We start from the raw sequence: 22,153 nt of genomic DNA, 5'->3' as shown, positions 1-22,153 counted from the left end.
AATTTTTTTATTCTTATCATTTATCTGAAACAATAAAATTTTTGTTAGAAAGAAATATTTTTTTAAAAGTAGTAAAATTGATATTAATTTATACTTTAAACTAATAAATAATTTTAATATAGATTAGCAGTGTATATGAATTTAAAAACACTGTTTATAAACTAATGTTTATAAACTTTGTCCTAATGATATATAGAATAATTCTGTGACTCATTATGTATATTAGTATTTGACTCTTTTTTTTCTGTTGCTATTTTAAATTTAGATTTGACTGTTAAACGTAGAAGGACTAGTTCTAATTGATACTACGAGACAAGATAATAAAAACATTACTTGATTAATATATATTCCGTTTTTAAAATCGAGAAAAAAATTCATTTCTAACGAATTATAATGGAGATTTTTATAAATGAACAAGGACTACATTGACCTAAGCTAAGAAGTGTAGCTGTACTACTTACTTTAATCTTAGACGATGCAGTGTTTTCCTGCCGAAAACAGAAATTGACCGCTCCTGATGCTGTCTTAAGTGTTACAGGATTAACTGGATCGTATGACCCTGCACCACTATTACCTGTTTCTTATTATTATTTTTTAATATATACGATTAACCGGAACTAGGTGCTGTTCGACGTTTCGTCAACTCACCTATATATTATATAAATATAGTAGTGATATATATTATTTATTGACATATATGGACCGCTTCTTTAGAAAGTTGTGTAAGTCCATTTAAAAAAAAAAGAAGAGATATAATGTAATTTATGTTTATTTTAATGTAAACTCTTTATAGATTACTAGTTAATATGGAATTTTATATGAAGGGCATATGTTTTGTACAATATAAGTTTATTCGGTAAAGAAAAATGAGTAGCCTTTGATATGCAAACATTTAATTTTCTCGAAACAAAAGAAACTGGACTTAAAACACTTTCAAAATAAGCGGTCGACATATAGCTTTTCTGTAGATGGCATTAGCGACAAGTAGACGTCAAATACATATATATAAGACAGCTTGGAATATTCTTTCACATTTTGTGAAGATAAGTTGGTAGTATCAGTATGTTATTGGTGTTTATATCTTAAGTTATTTCAAATTAGAAATGTCAGTTTATAAGCCAACAATGCGTCATTTGCGGGAGGTATTACTTTACTATTTTAATAGTAAAGAATCCGCTGCTGGTGCTCACCGAATGCTCGTACACGCTTATGGCATGGATAGTATATCCCTAGGTACATGTGAAAAAAACTTTAGGCGCTTCAGGAGCGGTGATTTCAACTTAAACAGAACTATGAGGAAAAGAATAAATAAAGAACGTGCAATTGGAGAATTAGTGCGTTTGACACTTGAAAACCCGCGTATTACTCAAGCAGAGATGGCAGCAAAAGTTGGAATAAGTCAAAACACAGTTTCCAGATACCAAAGAAGTCAGAAATATCCAAATGGAATAAAAAAATTACAGCAGGACCAAAGTTCTATACCTCTTGGTAATATATATCAATTATATATCATTTTTATATATACACAAAATATTATATTCTTAAGTACATGTGTGTGTTGTATAAACGCTTCAAGAGATGTGATTTCTACTTAGAAAGACTTACTTCAAGCGCACTAAAAAGAAAACGGACAGTTGAAGAATTAGTGCGTTTGAGACTAGAAAACCCGAGTATGACTCAAGCAGAGATGGGAGCAATAGTTGGATTAAGTCAACAAACAGTTTCAAATTACCTAAAAAGTCAGGAATATCAAAATGAATTAAAAGAAAAAGAGCAGGACCAAAGTTCTATACCTCTAGGTAATAAATATATCTATGTAATGAAAATGTTATTTTCTTTTTGGAAAACTTTAAGACATCAGTCAGTTAAAAAAAAGAGAAATTTAAATAAAAGTTTTATTTTTTTGTTTGTTTTAAACCTATTTTGACACTTTTATTATAATTATCAAAGTTTTTTTATAATTTATTTCTTTAGTATATAATAATATATAAACCGTTAGTAGGTATTACAAATAATATTGATTTCCGAATATTCGTTTCAAAGAATTTATTTTATATTTTACGTACTGGATACGAATAATATAATAAACCTAATTTTTTTATTCTTATCATTTATCTGAAATAATAAAATTTTTGTTAGAAAGAAATATTTTTGTAAAAGTAGTAAAATTGATATTAATTTATACATTAAACTAATAAATAATTTTAATATAGATTAGCAGTGTATATGAATTTGAAAACACTGTTTATCAACAAATGTTTATAAACTTTGTCCTAAAGATATATAGAATAATTCTGTGACTCATTATGTATATTAGTATTTGACTCTTTTTTTTCTGTTGCTATTTTAAATTTAGATTTGACTGTTAAACGTAGAAGGACTAGTTCTAATTGATACTACGAGACAAGATAATAAAAACATTACTTGATTAATATATAATCAGTTTTTAAAATCGAGAAAAAAATTCATTTCTAACGAATTATAATGGAGATTTTTATAAATGAACAAGGACTACATTGACCTAAGCACAGAAGTGTAGCTGTACTACTTACTTTAATCTTAGACGATGCAGTGTTTTCCTGCTGAAAACCGAAATCGACCGCTCCTTATGCTGTCTTAAGTTTTACTCGATTAATTGGATCGTATGACCCTGCACCTTTCACCTGTTTTGATTGTTATTTTTTGAGAAAAATGAGAAGCGGCCGCTAGGGGAAAACTTAAAATATTATTTGATTTGATTCTTTTATGTGTGGAATTGAGAGTTTTCCGCATTTTAACTACCAAATGAACACATTAACCGTTTCCGTATCGTTAAAGTATCATTGTAGAAGATTAACTTACGGTAGAAATATTTTTACGTCAACTAATAATAAAAAAATTCCTTGATACTTGAAAGGGTTTTTGAAAATGTCAGTGTAAATTGAAATGTACCTCAAATATAGATATGCTTATCTTATAATCTTTTGACAAACATAAAATTATTATATTTATTGTAAATTTATTTTTACCTTTGTATAAATATTGTACTAATTTTTTGATAATTCGATTATTAAACTTTACTTTATGAATATCTTAAATATAATTTATTTTAAACATTACTTTATTTCTTTTAAAAATCTTTTTTTTAACCTAAATTATCTGCATATTACTCAAAGATAATTTTCAGAATTAATGATTTCCTCACTTATGTATTTTTATAACAAACATAAAAATATTTTTTCATATCATTATATTTTTGGTGCAGTTTCTTTCTAATGTGTTATTAATAAAAAATGATTCGTTTCATTCTGAAGGACGCAGCAATGTCCTTTAAAGTGTTATGCCTAGTTGCAAGGCTCAAAAAAAAACGTCTTTTTATGAATTTTTATAGAAAAAGTTTTTTTTAATCAATTACAAGTTATGGTATTTCAAATAGAGGCTTCTTTTGAAAATACAATATCGCGTCGATCATGTAAAAATATTAATGTTTACCGCTCTTGTAGATGATCTCTCGAAGGACTTTCAAAAAAGGTGCTTAGCGATGATCTCCGTCTCAGCGGTTTGGATTATTGGAAATCAAAAACTGTTGTGGATTCTTTTAAACAATAGATCAATGCAGGATTTGGAAGAATTTAATAGTAAATATTTTGATTTTTGACAAAATGGCGGGACAAATATTTCGTTTTCGACTCAAATTTTCCTTTCAAAATAATTAAAACAAAATTTTAGTAAATTTTAAAAATTTGTTTTCTAACTGCGTATAAACCCTTAAATTATTGCAATTAAACAATTTTATAATATTATATACTTAATTTATAGGCTCAAAAAACAAAGTTTTTCCCAAAAAAAAACATTTAAAATTTTGACAATTAAAAAAATTATTTTTCGATCAAATAAAAATTTTTTAAAACAAACTCTGCCTACCCTGGGACTGGTAAGGATAATAGCAGAATTAGTCAAAATTTTTTTAGAGAATAAAAAGGAAATGCAAAATGGCGATCTTCGAGAATATAACGGTTTTATTCAAAAAATGCGAAAATTTCATGGATATTTTAGTTCTAAAATTTTATTTTTATGTTTTTCTCAAATGTTTATATAAAAGCATAAATTTGAAAAATAATTACGTCCCAATAGGTTAAACTTTGAAAAAGTTATAGCCGTTTTAAATAAAAGATCCTTTTTTTTTTCCAAAGTTATATAATTTTTTACGTTTTCGTAAATAAATTTTAAATATTCTGAAAATTGTTTTTCATAGGGTATAATAGGATAAAAAACTTTCCTCCAAATCGAAAGGCATCGGAGTAAAACGTGGCCGATTTGACGACGAATGCCCCATATATTTACAAATTTCTGTAGATGGCATTAGCGACAAGTAGACGTCGAATACATATATATAAGACAGCTTGGAATATTCTTTCACATTTTGTGAAGATAACTTGGTAGTATCAGTTGTGAACTTGTGTTTACATCGTATAGTAATTTCAAATTAGAAATGTCAGTTTATAAGCCAACAATGCGTCATTTGCGGGAGGTCTTAATTTATTATTTTAATAGTGACAAATCCGCTGCTGGTGCTCACCGAATGCTCGTACACGCTTATGGCGAGGATATTATAACTCTAAGTATATGTAAACATAACTTTGAGAAATTCAGGAGAGGTGATTTCGACTTAGACAGATCTACTAGAAAACGACAAAACAAAGAACGGTTAATTGGAGAATTAGTGCGTTTGAGATTTGAATACCCGAGTATGACTCAAGCAGACATGGCAGCAAAATTTGGAGTGAGTAGAAGAACAGTTTACAGATACAAAAGAAGTCGGGAATATCAAAAGGAATTCAAGAAATTACAGCAGGACCAAAGTTCTATACCTCTAGGTAATAGATATATCTATGTAATGAAAATGTTATTTTCATTTTGGAAAACTTTAAGACATCAGTCAGTTTAAAATAAGAGGAATTTAAATAAAAGTTTTATTTTTTTGTTTGTTTTAAACCTATTTTGACACTTTTATTATAATTGTCAAAGTTTTTTTATAATTTATTTCTTTAGTATATAATAATATATAAACCGTTAGTAGGTATTACAAATAATATTGATTTCCGAATATTCGTTTCAAAGAATTTATTTTATATTTTACGTACTGGATACGAATAATATAATAAACCTAATTTTTTTATTCTTATCATTTATCTGAAATAATAAAATTTTTGTTAGAAAGAAATATTTTTTTAAAAGTAGTAAAATTGATATTTATTTATACATTAAACTAATAAATAATTTTAATATAGATTAGCAGTGTATATGAATTTGAAAACATTGTTTATCAACTAATGTTTATAAACTTTGTCCTAATGATATATAGAATAATTCTGTGACTCATTATGTATATTAGTATTTGACTCTTTTTTTCTGTTGCTATTTTAAATTTAGATTTGACTGTTAAACGTAGAAGGACTAGTTCTAATTGACACTACGAGACAAGATAATAAAAACATTACTTGATTAATATATAATCCGTTTTTAAAATCGAGAAAAAAATTCATTTCTAACGAATTATAATGGAGATTCTTATAAATGAACAAGGACTACATTGAACTAAGCTAAAAAGTTTAGCTGTACTATTTACTTTAATCTTGGACGATGCAGTATTTTCCTGCTGATAAAAGAAATCGACCAATGTTACCTTGAGCGTCACTGGATAAACTAGATTGTATGATCCTGTATAACACGTTTTATCCATTTTTTATTATTATATTTTAATATATAGACCGTTTATTTTAAAAGTTTTTTAATGTTTTAAAAAGTCCATTATTAAAAAGAAATAGATATCACGTTATTTATGCTTAATTTAATGTAAACTTTTCATGTATAACTAGATAGTATTTAATTTCTAAAAAAATGCCTATGTTTTGTACAATCTTAAATTTTTCGGCAAAAGAACTGCATAATCATTGATTACGAAAGTTTTATATTAAAAAAAAAAAGGAAAGAAGGATTTTCTATATAAACCAGAGGATTATTATGATTTATTAAAACAATATAGCAAACATAATCAATTCATTTTACATGAAATAAAACGATAGAATTTCGTCTAAACAAAAAATCTTCATAACGCAATCAAAAAGCAGATAAGAAAAAACTAATAAAGAAATGGTTAATTGCTTGCCAATATCTTGGATGAGGTTTATTAAAATTGTACCATACACTAAATTATTTAAAAAATCGAATAAAAACAAAGAATTTAAAACTGTAAATTATCTACATGTCCTAAAAAATCACTGAACTTTGAAAAAATAGCCTTGGCGGCTTTGTACCAAGATGACAGACCTATAATTTATAAAAAATATAAAGTTATCTAATAGTTAATACCTTAAATACATTCTGTGTATCATAAATATTTGAAAAAACTCTCATATACAGAGCATAAGTAAATACTACCAATATATTGTATTTTTACCAATGTAATTTTGTCTAAATATAAAAATAATACTTTCACTTTATATCTTGTAATAATTTGTAAACAAAATTTTATTAATAGAAAACATATTTTAAATGTGATTTTTGTTTTTTAAAATTGAAATTAAACAATTTTTACAATTGTTTCATTTAGGAAGTGGTATAAGTTTAATGCAGCCTGTAGATATATATTAGATTAGTCAAATTCGTCTAAAACAAATTTATATAATGAAACGAAATATTGATCAATCTGTAGAAATATTAGCAGACTTCATATAATTTGCCTAAATTGTTTTTTATTACCAAATATACAAAACTTTAATTTCTACGAAAAAAGAGAAAGCGGATTGACATTATTTTAAAAGAAACGGCTTATATATTAGTGGCCTGCGTTAGGTGATGTTAGACGTTATGTGAACTCCTCTACACATTAAATAAATATAGTAGTAATATATTTTGTGTGATCATATATATATATAGCTTTTCTATAGATGGCATTAGCGACAAGCAAATGTTGAATACATACATATAAGAAAGCTTGAAATATTGTTTACCATTTTGTGAAGATAAGTTGGTAGTATCAGTAGTTTATTAGTGTTTATATCATAAAGTTATTTCAAATTAGAAATGTCGGTTTATAAGCCAACAATGCGTCATTTGCGAGAAGTGTTACTTTATTTTTTTAATAGTAACAATTCCGCTGCTTGTGCTCACCGTATGCTCGTACACGCTTATGGCAAGAGGATTATATCCTTATGTACATGTACAAATAACTTTAAGCGCTTCAGGAGCGGTGATTTCAACTTAGACAGACAAATGAGGAAAAGAATAAATAAAGAACGGGTAATTAGAGAATTAGTGCGTTTGACACTTGAAAACCCGCGTATTACTCAAGCAGTGATGGGAGCAATAGTTGGAATAAGTCAAGACACAGTCTCCAAATACCTAAGAAGTAAGGAATATCAAAATGAATTAAAAAAATTACAGCAGGACCAAAGTTCTATACCTCTAGGTAATATATATATCTATGTAATGAAAATGTTATTTTCTTTTTGGAAAACTTTAAGACATCAGTCAGTTTAAAATAAGAGGAATTTAAATAAAAGTTTAATTTTTTTTTGTTAGAAACATTTTTTGAAATTTTTATGAACATTGTTAAGGTTTATTTATAACTTATTTTTTTAGTATATAATATTATATAAACCATTAGTAGGTATTACAAATAATATTGAGTTACGAACATTCGTTTCAAGGAACTAATTTTTTATTTGACGTACTGGATACAAATGATTTAATATACCTAATTTCTTTTTTTATATCTTTTATTTGAAATAATATATTTTCTTTAGAATAAAATATTCTACATAAAGTAATAAAATAGATATTAAATAATTCATTTAAAGATTAAATAATTTTAAAATAGATTTACTGTAGATATTAATTTGAAAATGTTGTGTATCAATTTTTGTTTATAAACTTTGTCAGTAATGATATGAAGAATAATTCTGTGACTCGCTGTGTATATAAATATTTATCTTTTTTTCCTTTTTTTTTTGCTATTTTGAATTTAGATTTGACTGTTAAGCGTAGAAGGACTTGTTAATACTAATGGTTTAGTTAATACTGAGTGACAAGATAATAAAATCATTACGTGATTATTATTTATTCAGTTTTCAAAATAAAAAAAATTATCATATAACAAATAATAATGGAGCTTTTTATAAATGGACAAATATCATAGAGACTTAAAGGCAGAAATGTTGCTTTACTACTTACCTGAATCTTAGACGATGCAGTGTTTTCCTGCAGAAAACAGAAATCGACGGCGCCTGATTTTGTTTAGAGCGTCACTGATAAATTGGATCGTATGATCCTGTAGAACACGTTTTATCCATTTTTTATTGTTATATTGTAGTATATAAACCATTTAATTTTTTAAAAGTCCATTTTTTAGTAGAATGAGATATCACGAAATTTATACTTAATTTATTGTAAACTTCTCATGTATAACTAAATAGTATTTAATTTCTTAAAAAATGCCTATGTTTTGTACAATTAAAATTTTTCGGCAAAAGAAATGCATAATCATTAATTACGAAAGTTTTATAGTAAAAAAAAAGGGAAAAAGTGTTTTCTATATAAACTAGAGGATTATTATGATTTATTAAAACAATATAGCAAACATAATAAATTCATTTTACATAAAACAAAACGATAGAATTTCGTCTCAACAAAAAATCTTCATAACGCAATCAAAAAGCAGATAAGAAGAAACTAATTAAGAAATGGTTAATTGCTTGCCAATATCTTGGATGAGGTTTATTAAAATTGTACCATACACTATATTATTTAAAAAATCGAATAAAAACAAAGAATTTAAAACTGTAAATTATGTACATGTCCTAAAAAATCACTGAACTTTGAAAAAATAGCCTTGGCTGCTTTGTACCAATATGACAGACCTATAATTTATAAAAAATATAAAGATATCAAATAGTTAATACCTTAAATACATTCTGTGTATCATAAATATTTGAAAAAACTCTCATATACAGAGCATAATTAAATACTACCAATATATTGTATTTTTACCAATGTAATTAACGTCTAAATATAAAAATACTACTTCAATTTGAAATCTTGTCATTATTTGTTATCAAAATTGGAATAATATAAAACATATTTTAAATGTTATATTTGATTTTTCAAAATGGGAATTAAAACAATTTTACAATTGTTTCGTTTAGAAAGTGGTGCATGTATAATGCAGCCTGTAAATATATATTAGTTTAGTCAAATTCGCCTAAAACAAATTTTTATAATGAAACGAGATATTAATCAATCTGTAGAAATATTAGCAGACTTCATATAATTTGCCTCAATTTTTTTATTTGCAAATATACGAAACTTTAATTTCTTCGAAAAAAGGGAAAGTGTATTAACGTCATTTTAAAAAGAAACTGTTTATAGATTAGTGGCCGAAGCTAGGTGATGTTAGACGTTATGTGAACTCCCCCTACACATTAAATAAATTTAATAGTAATATATTTTGTATGAACATATATATATATATATATATATATAGCTTTTCTGTAGATGGCAATAGCGACAAGTAGACATCAGATACATATATATAGGACAGCTTGGAACACTCTTCAATATTTCGTGAGCATAACTTGATAGTATTAGTAATTGACTTGTGTTTATATGATATAGTTATTTCTAAATAGAAATGTCAGTTTATAAGCCTACAATGCGTCATTTGCGGGAGGTATTACTTTACTATTTTAATAGTAAAGAATCCGCTGCTGGTGCTCACCGAATGCTCGTACACGCTTATGGCATGGATAGTATATCCCTACGTACATGTGAAAGAAACTTTATTCGCTTCAGGAGCGGTGATTTCAACTTAAACAGAACTATGAGGAAAAGAATAAATAAAGAACGTGCAATTGGAGAATTAGTGCGTTTGATACTTGAAAACCCGCGTATTACTCAAGCAGAGATGGCAGCAGAGGTTGGAATAAGTAAAAACACAGTTTTCAGATACCAAAGAAGTCAGGAATATCAAAATGAATTAAAAAAATTACAGCAGGACCAAGGTTCTATACTTCTTGGTAATATATATATATATATATATATATATATATATATATATATATCAATTATATATCATTTTTATATATACATAGGATATTATATTCTTAAGTACATGTTGTGTGTGGTATAAACGCTTCAAGAAATGTAATTTCAACTTAGAAAGACCTACTTCTACAACACTATGTAGAGAAAAGAAAGATAAATTAGTGCGTTTGACCTGTGAAAACCCGGGTACGTCTCAAACGGAAAAGGCACAACAATTGGGAATAAGCAAATTTACAGTTTCAAAACAACTAAGCAGTCAGGAAAGACACGAAAATTTAAAAGAAAATGGACTGGAGCCAAGCCCTATACCTAAAAGTAAAATATATATATTTATATTAAATATTACTATGATATAATGTATATATATATATATATATATATATATATACATTTTTTATTCTTTTTTTCTATTCGAAAAAATTGTAAAATTCAAGAAATGAAAATTAACGATTGAAAAAATGATATATAATTGATATATTTGTATCAATTATATATCATTTTTATATATACATAGGATATTATATACTTAAGTACATGTTGTGTGGAATAAACGCTTCAAAAAATATAATCTTAACTTAGAAAGACCTACTTCAAGATCACCACGCACAAAGTTGGAAGATGAAGAATTAGTACATAATATGAATGAATTCCCGTATCTAACTCCAGACGAGTTAGCACAAGAAAGTGGAATGAGCATATCTATAGCTCAAACGTTCATAAACAGTATGAAAAGATTAAACAAATAAAAAGTAAAAAGACGTAAGCAAAGTTCTATATCTAATAGTAATATATATAATAAAAATATTACTTTCTTTTTGAAATCGGCGGAATATAAAGAAAATTTTTATTATTTCTTCGATTATTTGTTTGCTTGTTTGAAATATATTTTCAAACTTTTATGATCATTATCAAAGTTTATTTATGATTTATTTCTTCAGTATATAATCTTTCATAAACCGTTACTAGTTATAACAAATAATATTTATTTACGAATATTCGTTTCAAAGAATTCATTTTATATTTCAAGTAATAGATACATATGATATAATATACCTAATTTCTTTTTTTATATCATTTATCTGAAATAATATATTTATATAGAATATAATATTATTTCAAAAGTAGTAAAATTGATATCAATTTATTCATTAAAGAAATAAATAATTTTAAAAATGATTAACCGTTTATATAAATTTAAAAACATTGTGTATCAAATATTGTTTATAAACAATGATATATAAAATAACTCTGTGACTCACTGTGTATATAAATATTTATCCTATTTTTTTTTCTTTTGCTATTTTGAATGTAGGTCTAACTGAACAGCGTTAAAGGTCTATTTCTGTTTGGTACTAGGGGACACGATAATATTGACAATACGTGGTATATACCAGATCCGTTTTGAAAATAAAAGAACAATACATATATACCGTATAATAATGGGGCGTCTTATAGATTACCAAATACCACATTGACCTAAGCACAGAAATGTGGCTTTAACACTTATCTAAATCTTTGACGATGCAGTGTTTTCCTGCCGAAATATAATTTTAAGAAATTGACCGCTCCAGATGCTGTCTTAAGTGTTACAGGATTAACTGGATCGTATGACCCTGCACCATTATTACCCGTTTTTTATTATTATTTTTTAAAATATACGATTAGCCATAGCTAGATGCTGTTCGACGTTTCGTGAACTCACCTATATGTTATATAAATTATTTATAGAGACAGAGTAATATATATTATTTATAGACATATATGGACCGCTTCTTTAGAAAATTGTGTAAGTCCATTTAAAAAAAAAGAGATATAATGTAATTTATGTTTATTTTAATGTAAACTCTTTATAGATTACTAGTTAATATTTAATTTCATATAATGGGCATTTGTTTTGTACAATATAAATTTAGTCGGTAAAAAAAATGAGTAGACTTTGATATGCAAATCTTTAATATTCTCCAAACAAAAGAAACTAGACTTAAACCACTTTCAAAATAAACGGTCGACATATAGCTTTTCTGTAGATGGCATTAGCGACAAGCAAATATTGAATACATACATATAAGAAAGCTTGAAATATTGTTTACCATTTTGTGAAGATAAGTTGGTTGTATCAGTAGATTATTGGTGTTTATATCATAAAGTTATTTCAAATTAGAAATGTCAGTTTATAAGCCAACAATGCGTCATTTGCGGGAGGTTTTAATTTATTACTTTAATAGTAATGCTTACGCATCTAAGGCTCACCAAATGCTCATACACGCTTATGGCGAGGATATTATATCTCTAAGTATATGTAAACATAACTTTGAGAAATTCAGGAGAGGTGATTTCGACTTAGACAGATCTACTAGAAAACGACAAAATAAAGAACGGATAATTCAAGAATTAGTGCGTTTGAGACTTGAAGACCCGCATATGACTCAAGCAATGATGGCAGCAGAAGTTGGAATAAGTCAAAAAACAGTTTCCATATACCAAAGAAGTCAGGAATATCAAAATGAATTAAAAAAATTACAGCAGGACCAAAGTTCTATACCTCTAGGTAATATATATATCTGTGTAATGAAAATGTTATTTTCTTTTTGGAAAACTTTAAGACATCAGTCAGTTTAAAATAAGAGGAATTTAAATAAAAGTTTTATTTGTTTGTTTGTTTTTTTGAAACATATTTTAAAACTTTTATGATTATTTTTAAAGTTTATTTATGATTCATTTCTTAGTTATATAATATTGTATAAGCCGTTACTAGGTATTACAAATAATATTGATTTCCGAATATTCGTTTCAAAGAATTCATTTTATATTTGATTTACTGGTTACAAATGATATAATATATGGGATTTCTTTTTTATCATTTATCTAAATTAATATATTTCTTTTAGAATAAAATATTCTACACAAAGTAATAAAACAGATATTAATTTAATTATTAAATGAATAAATAATTTTAAACTAGTTTTACTGTGTATATTAATTTGAAAATATTGTCTATCAATTATTGTTTATAAACTTTTTCTGTAATGATATATAGAATAATTCTGTGACTTACTGTGTATATAAATATTTATCTTATTTTTTTTCTTTTGCTATTTTGAATTTAGATTTGACTGTTAAGCGTAGAAGGTCTAGTTAATACTAATGGTTTAGTTAATACTAAGTTACAAGATAATAAAATCATTACGTGATTATTATTTAATCCGTTTTTCTAATCAAAAAAAAATTATCATATGACAAATAATAATGGAGCTTTTTATAAATGAACACATACCACATTGACCTAAGCACAAAAGTGTAGCTGTAAGACTTACCTGAATTTTGGACGATGCAGTGTTTTCCTGCTGAAAACAGAAAATGACTGCTTCTGATGTTGCCTTGAGCGTCACTGATAAACTGGATCTTATGTCCCTGCTGTCCAATGATAAAAAAATATCAATGGGATGCATCGTTTATATTATTTCATTAGGAAAAATCTTGGATTTTTCTTTTCATTAATTGATGATTAGACTATATTTTTTTTTTTTTGCTTTGTATGATTGGAATATTATTGTATAAGTAATGAGAAAACCAATTGTCATTTGTTGGCGCGTTCCGATGACATAAATCACTAAAGAGTTTTTGCGTCGTCAATGATACTGATTGCAAAAAAATAAGGATACTTCATGACAAGTGGTTCGATTTAAGGAAACTATGACATTGTTGAATGGAACGAATTTATGAATGATTGATCCTACCCAATATAATGTTAATAATTTATTCGAATTAAATGGAAAGATTATATATAGAATATAGAAAATTAAAAGTATATTGTATTATTTTATTTCGTGATATTTATTTAAAATATATTAACACCAAGAAATAAAATAATTTAAATATTTATTATAAGTCATGTTATTTTACAATATTTTGTAAGTAGTAAAAATTTATTTATTATTGTAGAAATTTTACAAATGTTGATAAATTTCTTATTCTTACTTTTAGTTGTGTAGAAAACAGAAAAGTAATTAATATAATTTAAATAAATAATTAAATCATAAAGAGTAACTAATAAAATAAAATAGTAATATATATATATTTATATAAAATAAAAATATAATTAATAATATAAATAAAATAAAATAGTATATTATAAAATAAAAATCTAATTATTAATATAAATGCAATAAAATATTATTACATATAATAATAAACTAATTAATAATATAAATCAATAAAATAAATAAAAAACAGCTGTTTCATATCTTCCATGAATTCATGATTCGACTATCAATATCATCAAACGTTATAAATAATTTATTAAATATTTTCCTTTTTATTTTTTTATATATACATTTATATTATTTTATATACAAAAGAATAAGACACGAATATATCAAATACAATAGAATATTCGTAGGATTGAAATAGAGGAATGTAAAATTCGTTAGAGAATTTCATGAAGAATGTTCACACACAAGATATATATATATACGTTGTTTGTATATATATATATGAGATCGAGAGTTCTCGCAGGTGCAAGAGAAAAGAAGGGTAACGCGATATCGTGCGATCCCCCGTTGAGATTCTCGCCAATGCGATCCCGAAGGACGAAGACACCACGATGAATCATAGGAAGAAAATGATCTCTACGCATTGCCAACGGCATCTTAAAACCCAACCCTTTCTCAACTCTCTGTCGTTTCACGATGCTACGTATCGGTATGTTTCCGATGCTATCACTCGACTATTCACACATACCTAATTCTATACGTGCTTCAAACAAAATCATACATATATATATATATATATAAAGAAATTGTTTAAATAAATACATTCGTACCTACATACATGTATGTGTATATGTAATAAGTTCATGTATGATTTAAAAATGTACGAACTTAAATACATATGTTTGTATGTACGAGCATGTATGTAATAAGTTCATATATGGTTTAAAGAAGTACATACGTAAAAACATATGTATGTATGTGTTTTATATAATAAATTCATATGTGTGTGTTGTTCAAAACGTTGAGCGCCACATGAATTCTTACGGAAATCTTTGTCAGGCCACGTGTGGCAAAATGAAAAGGTGAATGTCAAGCACCGGTGCTTGACACGGCCTGAACGAGAAGTTCAGTATCAGTCATTTATGACTGACGTGGCACTCAACATGTTAAAAAAGTATACATGTGTATATGTAAATAAGTTCATATATTGTTTAAAAATGTATGAACTTAAATACGTATGTATGTATATTAGTATGTGTATTATGTAATGTACGTATATGGTTTTCATATGTAGTTTAAAGAAGTACGTACAAGAGTATGTATATTTGTATGTATTCAATGTAGGTGTATATGTAATTGGTTCATATATGATTTAAAGATGTGTGTACGTAGGTATGTATGTGTATGTTTAAAAAGGTTAATACATAACCCTTCGTTAGTTCTTGGTATGCGTTGTCAGGAGAGCACGAACGGATGCAGAATTTACAAATGCCAAGCAGCCGTAGCAAACTCTTGCGAAATCCAGAACGATTACTTGGAAAACGAAAGCAGGTGCCGTACAGTCTCTCTCGTTGAGAGGATACTCTTATCTATCTCATTTCGATAATCTTTCATGTTAGCTAGAATCAAGTGAACGAACCAGATGTATATTTCTTATCGTATCCTGATACCACTTCGAATCAAACTCACGTTGATTTTCTTCTTCGAAATGAGATGAATGTTTCGATCCAATTTATTTACTATCAAATTATTGAATTTAAATATAATTATTAAATATAATTTACTAAAAATATATAAAATTTATATTAATTTTTAGAATTATTATTATAAAAATATATATTATATAAATAATATAAAATATAATTTTTATTATATTATAAAATTATTATATATATAAATATATTTATTAAATATAATTTACTAAAAATATATAAAATTTATATTAATTTTTAGAATTATTATTATTAAAATATATATTATATAAATAATATAAAATATAATTTTTATTATAAAATTATTAAATATAATTTACTATAAAATTTATATTATAATATTTATTACTCAAAGGGTTAAGCCTACGACAAATAAGACATTTTCTCATAAGATTATAAAATATTTGAATAAATTATTAGTAATTTAATAATTTAAAAAAATTAAAAATACAATAATAATAAAATAATATAACAATAAATTAAAAAAAATTACAAAAAATACAATTTTAATTTTTTTTCATTTTAAAATAATAATTTTTTTTTTTTTGTATTTATATTAACAGACACGTATTCAAAAATTAATATATTAAATCTACTACAAATTATTTAAAATATTATAATTTAGATCTTCTCATAATTATTCACATATTATAAAATACTTAAAAAAATATTAATAATATCTACTTTAAAAAAAAAACTATAATTCTTACATTGAACTATTCCAACTATTTAAAATACGTCGTATGGTTATTGATAAAAGGATTGTTAATCAAATTGTTCGTGTATCTATGTAGGTAAAAGTTAAATCATTTATTTAACAAAGAAAGAGAAAGAAGAAAATAGAAAATAGAAAAGTATCAAGCCGAAGGACACACAGGATAATACTCGTGACTAGGATTCGTTGTTGATTCGAAACGTATCATTAAAGTGGAGACAATACAAGTTTTGTTCGAAGGATGACAGCTTCTTTTTTACTTGTATTTTATCGTACTTTAGCTTTGATTTACCTGACGTATATCATCGTACGTCTAACTACGATACGATCAAAGGTATATTCTACAAAAAAATTAAAAAGGAAAAGAAAGAGTTAGATACTACAGGATAATATCTACGACATATCTCTTGCAAAAGATGGTTGCATAAATTTTTCAAGCAAAAAAATTTCCGAACGAAATACGTTTACTTAGGTTTATCCCCTAACAAGAAACTTTTGCATATAAAAGGAAAATAACTCGTCATAAATTTTTCTTTTCCTTTTATTGTTACAGACACGACGAAACTTAAGGAAGAGGAAAAGCTGTTACATTATCCTCAAAACTATCCTGAATCTTTTCGTAAGGTAAGTCATTATGATTTAATCATTTTTATTACTCTTTAAATGTCTTTACTTTTCTTTCAAACGTTCGATAAGAGAATGGGTCGAATTTCGTTTGATTTATTCGAATAACGTGTACAAACTTTCAATGAATTTTACAAATACGAAAGTATGAATGAACTGAATATCAAAATTCTATGAATAACATGATTTTAAAATGAAATTATAGTAAAATCGTGACTAACTATTAACCAGTTAACTTTGGTGCCCACGTTTGAAAGCACCCACGGCTTTGTATCATCAAAATTGTACCATGACGTGCATACTCGTCAATCACAGAGTAAGTTGCACTGATAAGATATTGGATCAAAAAAGATCGGTATTTATTTTATAAAATTGACAATTTTATTACTAACATTTACTTATTTGGTTAACATAAACATATTAAACTAAAAACCCAATCAAAATTAAATATTTACACCTGGTCAGCGTTACGCATTTCTCCCATGACTGACCATACCTGAAGGAATCCTATTACAAATCAACATTCTGACTTTTACCTTGGCCACATTTTAGGCTATCATCTAAAAAACGTTATCATTGCACCTAAATAAATTCGTTACGCGAACTGGTAAGCTGTTTCAGCTGGTGCATACAGGAAACGCATGATTTCATGTCAAATTATTTATATTTTTTATTTGTTTGTTTTATTTCAGCATGGCCTCAAAATATTCTAAACATCTTCAAATTTGAGAATATGTTTTATTTTTCTCAAAAAAATTACAATTTAAATAGCCAATGGTCGTTACTTTATACGCATGACGAGTATACTCGTCCATAGACAAAATCGTCCCACTTTTTCATGAAGAGTATTTTCGTCAATCACAGTTAACTGATTGAAAGAAAGTACGGTTTTCGATGATTCCGAAGAATTTCTGTTCCATAACAGGATTTAAACATTGTAGCATAAGAGAGAAAGAGAAACGCAGTGATATTTCTTTCTTTTTCCTTTTTTGTGAATAATATAAAAGTATTGCACGTATTTAATAACGTTTTTAAAGAGAAATCCAAGAAAAGAATGACGTAGCACTTATGACGTTAGACCATGATAATTCGCGTGGGCGAATATCGTCACCGAAGTAAAGTGATCTCTCTCTCTCTCTCTCTCTCTCTCTCTCTCTCTCTCTCTCTCTCTTTCTCTCTCATGCAGATCAAAAGAATTTTGTTCTTTCCCCGTTTGAGTTTACCTGGTGTTTATTATTATTATTTAATTACATAAGTGATACTTATTGCACATAGAGGAAAAGAAAGTTAGTTTAGTATAATCACGAGGATAATTAATTTTTATTAGTCGTTAGCTTTTTATATTGATGATTCTCATTAAGTTTGTAGTTGGTTTAAATAAATATTAAAAAAAAATTTTTTAATATTGTAAAAATAATATTGTTATCAGAAATTATTTATTTGTTTAAAAGAGTATTACATATATATGATATTAATAATTATTTATTAAGAGTGTGAGAGTTTCAATGTGTGTTTTGTCACACGTGAGCGATGACTTACAACCAATAAGAGTAAAATTGCAAAATTAAAATATAATTTTAATTTAATAAACTAATAAACAAATTAATTTTGTTTTATTTAATTCAACGATATTCCAAATTAATTAAATACAACGTTAATTCTAATTAAACGTTGATTAATCATCTATAATAATACTATTAATTAATCTGATCAAAAAATTAGCATTTTGGTGTACGATTAGGGTTCAACCCTTTCATTTTTAGGATAGGTAATAATAAAAAAATATATTGTCGTGCTATTCGAAGCATCATGTTGAAAGAAATGGCGAAAGGCCATTACAGTACGTGACATCAAAGTCAAGCTAGTTGATTAGAGAGTACTATGTGCGTGCCAGGCCAATTAACAATGTTTTGATCGCGAGTCGTTTGCCTTGATGTCGATTGATCTCTTCGTCAATCTTCCTCTTCCCTCTCCTCTCCAACAAATCATTAAACAGCTATTGGAAAGTTAGAAAAACGACACACACACACACATACACACACTTATAACCAGCAACTCTTTTGTTTAGGTTTTGTTAGAAAAATTTGTATTCCTATATATATTTGTTCAACTAAATTATACAACTGTAACCTTTTCCTATTGTTCACGAAATTGAGATGAGAATTTTGGTTGATTATTATTTATGGTGAATCAAAATTTCCGTGAGTTCATTCTGTTATAAACTGTATTATAAATTTTAACACATTCCAAGCTTTTTTTTACTTGACTTGTCATTCAGGCCATTTAATTTTGTTTTAACAAAATCAAGCTATATACATGTAATTAATAATTATTGTAAATATATAAATTAAACAAACTTATATGATTTGTTTTATTTTACATTTTGTATATTTTAATGGGAATATTTTTTTTTACAGAATTAAACATTTATTTTCAGTGTATTAAATAAATATGTCTAATGGTAAGAGTACCATCGATGGTACACGTGACACGAAACGTGTTAATATATGATATAATAAGATATAGTAATATAATTGTAATAAATAACAAATTGTTTTAAACTATACTTTATAAATATTAATAATAATAATAATAAAAAATAAAAAAAACAAGAGATTTACGAACATTTGTTTAATCTTAAAATTAATGTCAATTATTAATTTTGTTTTAACGAAAAAATCATCTCACGAATATTTTCTGCTCGCATTGACGTAACACACAATACAACATCACAAATCAGCGGTGATTCCTTAAGCTACTAAAATAATGACGCAGTAGAAAATCATTGTCTAAAAATAGAAAATGCACGTTTTTCTTTTTCTTTTTTTTTTCATCGCGTAGAATCAATAAAAATGTTGTTAAGAAAATTGAAAAAAACATCTCTCGATGTTTTTTCCCTTTCCTCAACCCCCACCACCAACAAATCAAGTAATACAACTTTTGTTATCTGCTTGTTGTTGTATTCTTTTTTTTTTTTTTATATTTTCATTTTATTTTCTTCTTTATTGGAGATCTGTGCTACTTTGTTACCGTCTCGCATCCGCGTTAGGGTGACGCACGCAAGATCTATCCGTGGCAGACGAACCAAACGGAAGCTGATGACGATGACGATCATTCTTTCAAGATTTTTCACATAATATTCTTAGAAATATATTTGAATATAAGGATATTGTCCAGACTTCAAAGGTTTATTTTCATTGACCTCTTTAATAAATAAATGTAGGCTTCTATAACAGTCATAGTTTCAACAATAACTACCATGTCATCGATTACAGTTTCTTTTCTTTTTTATTATTTTCAAAATGAATCAAACATTTATATGTCAATAATTATTAATAAAATGTTTATGTTATAATAATTATGTCAATAATAATTAATCATTTAATTGTGATTGATTTAATTTGTGAATTTAATTTGTGTATTGACAAGTATACTTGTCACAATTTTTTGTATTGACGAGAATACTCGTCATGAAGCAGTATATTGACGAGTATAATTATTACGTAGAAGTGTATTGACGTGAATACTCTTCATTAGAGAAGTAAGACGATTTTGTCTAATGACGAGTATACACGTCATGGCTCGATTCTGGCGACACAAAACGATTATCAAACGAGAGCGTAACAGTTAACTGGTTAACTCATATATTCTATGTTATTTTGATTACTATTATGAATCATTTTGAATGAAACACATGGCTGATAAATAATGTGCATAAAATAATTTTTGATACTTTAACAGATTACTTCAGTTAATTCGCACATCAGCTAGGTAATTTGTAAAATAACTGATTTATAAACTTTAATTATAACAAATGCACATTAATTTAATTTTCATTGTCCAAAAAATTAAATTGAAACGAAAGTTTAAACTTAGAATATCTGATAATTTCAATCCAATTAGGGTGAACCATGAACCTCAGAATTTCATGTTTTTATTCTGTTAAAACTTGGCTTCAAAACTGTATAATGATGAATTATTTTGATAAAATATACTTTGGAAATATTAATAAAAAAAACTTTTGTTTAATTCCAATAGTTTTAACATTGAATAATATTACTGTAAAAGATTGAACACCACTCGATTAAATTCGATCTCTGTTCTGTGTGGTTTAACCGGAAGACTGTCCTTGAACGTTTGAGTCTTTGCTCCCGTTATCGGTCAGAAAGTTCGTGCTAATTCAAAAGCAGAAGTTGAATCGAAGAGAAGTTTCGAACGTTAACTCTTTCGAACTAATTTTAGTTGAATCTTTCTCTGTTCATGATCGACATACTCGAACGAGAACGAGAGAAAGAAAAAAAGAGAGAAATGGAATGCACTTTATCACGTTCTCTGCAACGTATATCATTTTTGATACACACTCAAATGCATTTATATACTAAATTGAATTTTGTAATTTGGGGTTTTTGGTTTTATCTAGAAATTATTGCTGGTAACAACTGTGTTGTGTAAAGTAATTACACATCAAACATAAATTAATAATTGATAATTATATAATTAAATATAATTAAAATATTTATATTTTAATATAATGCAACAACATACATATAATATATCAAATATATAACCCTAAATAAAATTAATAATTAATATAAATATTACATTATTATATATATTATTATATAATATTTATTATATTATTATATATAATATTTATTATATTATTATATAATATAAATATTATATATATTATAATATATTATATTATTGTAATAGTGTATTATATAATAAAATATTAAATAAATAATAATATAATATATTTATTCTTTCAAAAGCAAGAAATAATAATTATATAATTAAATATAATTAATAATTAATATAAAAAATATTATATTATTGTAATAGTATATTATATAATCAAATATTACATATATAATAAAATAATATAAATAGTTTCTCAAAAGCAAGAAAAAATAATACAAGTATTAATAAAAAATAATAAAATTTGTTACCGTGTACCAAAAACAGTACACATGACCTAGAAATGACATCTCCTAGTAATCTGCATGACAGTTTTATTCCTCATC

At 25.9% G+C, this 22,153-nt stretch overlaps 1 protein-coding gene across 1 annotated transcript in view; it reads left to right on the top strand.

The window, feature by feature from the left end:
* The window catches only part of LOC107073103 (uncharacterized), a 100,971-nt gene that overhangs the window by 34,100 nt on the left and 44,718 nt on the right, over window positions 1-22,153 (top strand). Inside the window, exon 2 of the mRNA XM_015333557.2 lies at window positions 17,056-17,126. The gene's annotated coding sequence lies outside the window, so the exon portion shown is untranslated. The remainder of the gene's footprint in view (window positions 1-17,055; window positions 17,127-22,153) is intronic.

Source organism: Polistes dominula, unplaced genomic scaffold (genome assembly GCF_049000335.1).
Source record: "Polistes dominula isolate Pdom_NZ unplaced genomic scaffold, Pdom_raw_medaka contig_84, whole genome shotgun sequence".
Lineage (NCBI taxonomy): Eukaryota > Metazoa > Arthropoda > Insecta > Hymenoptera > Vespidae > Polistes > Polistes dominula.
Note: the sequence above shows the minus strand (reverse complement) of the source record. Positions and strands in the feature narration are given on the sequence as shown.